The 1,453-nt window shown below is 42.7% G+C and overlaps 1 long non-coding RNA gene across 1 annotated transcript in view; it reads right to left on the bottom strand.

Annotated features, from left to right (window-relative positions):
• Window positions 1-808: 808 nt before the first annotated feature.
• LOC134487085 (uncharacterized) overlaps window positions 809-1,453 on the bottom strand; it is a 34,727-nt gene continuing 34,082 nt past the window's right edge. The window contains exon 3 of the long non-coding RNA XR_010066798.1: window positions 809-1,453. This exon is cut by the window's right edge and continues 441 nt beyond it. This is a non-coding gene — a long non-coding RNA (uncharacterized LOC134487085).

The following is a 1,453-nucleotide window of genomic DNA, read 5'->3' as shown; positions in this document are numbered from 1 at the left end:
TCCCCCAGCTCCTCAGGATTCTTGAGAGCATTAAGTAGATTTCCCAGGTCAACACAGCAGCCAGCGAACCTTAAGGCAACTAATCGATAATTTGTTCTTTTGGAGTTCCTCTTCCAAAAGAAAACTTGCCAAGTCTGAGATTAACTTTGTTTCTCTGTCTATTTGTGTGGATATATTTGTGACTGGGGCTTGCTCTGTAGCCCAGGCTAGCCTTAAACTCCTGGTCTTCCTGCCTCAGGCTCCTGAGTGCTGGGGATACAGGAATGTACCACCACACTTGACGTTATCTGGGACTTTTCTAATTAAAAAAAAAAATATCTGGCTCGTCATCTCTCATTCCCCATGGGACTGTGTCTTTTCTGGTACAAAGTATATTTCAGGAGCCGATTTCCAGACGTGCTCTCCCACCTTCCATACCCTGTCAGCTTTATTGCAATTTTTAAGTTGTCTTAATGTTCTCAATAATCCTGTGAGGTCCTTGCCAGATCTACTTTACAGATGGAAAAAAAATCCTGCTTTCATCTTTTCTGAGAACAGAAGAGCATATCTGTGGGAAGGAGTGGCCACGACAGACAAAAAAAAAAAAATCTCACTGCACAAATAACGTTAAGCATATATCGCATTAAATTGCTGGTAATCTGATTTTCTTCTCTCTACCAAACAATTTTACATGGTATGATCTATTTCTAATACTAACGATAACCCTATTATGTCTATATATTCTTTACTGAGTTAAAAGCAGTCCTAAGAGACGTGGGACTCAATAAACAATCCCCACAGATACTCTACAGGTTAAGTACTGGGATAAATTCATTTTATTATAACTAGAAAAGCTTTGGCACAGAAAGGTTAGATAATTTGCCTACAATCACACAGCTACGTAGGAATAACATTGGGATTTGAATACAGTGATTCTAGATCTGGAGACCATGAAATCAGCCACACGTTTTGCTGCCTCTCCCACAAACAACTGAGAGATCTCCCAAGGAGGTTCCATAGTGTTTCTTATGGCCAGAGAGGAGTCAAGACTGCCTAGCATACACAATACTGAGCCCACCCCTTCTAGGTAGATTGACAGCACTCCCTCCAGGAACACAGAGCAGGCAACCCGCCTGCTCTCTTTCCTGAACACTTCATTTTCCTGTCCTCTGTGGCATGACTCTCATAAAACTATTCATTTCTTAATTCTGATGGCAGAAAGGAATTTAATCAAGTTGCTTGAATATGACGCCAGCCTCCCGCTAAGCCAGCTGTCTCCTGAGGGTCGTTGGGGGAGACAACGCCCTGTTAATATTTAGCTCCAACAGCAAACATTATGGCTTTCAATTTAGAAGATTATGCTTCTGGTTAGTTATGTATCACATGTGCGCGCGCGCGCTCGCCGGGCGCCTCATCTCATCAGTGCGGGAGCATTTTGCCAGGGTGATAAAAAATGCCATTTTCTCTGCGAGCC

This window comes from Rattus norvegicus, chromosome 5 (assembly GCF_036323735.1).
Source record: "Rattus norvegicus strain BN/NHsdMcwi chromosome 5, GRCr8, whole genome shotgun sequence".
NCBI lineage: Eukaryota > Metazoa > Chordata > Mammalia > Rodentia > Muridae > Rattus > Rattus norvegicus.
Note: the sequence above shows the minus strand (reverse complement) of the source record. Positions and strands in the feature narration are given on the sequence as shown.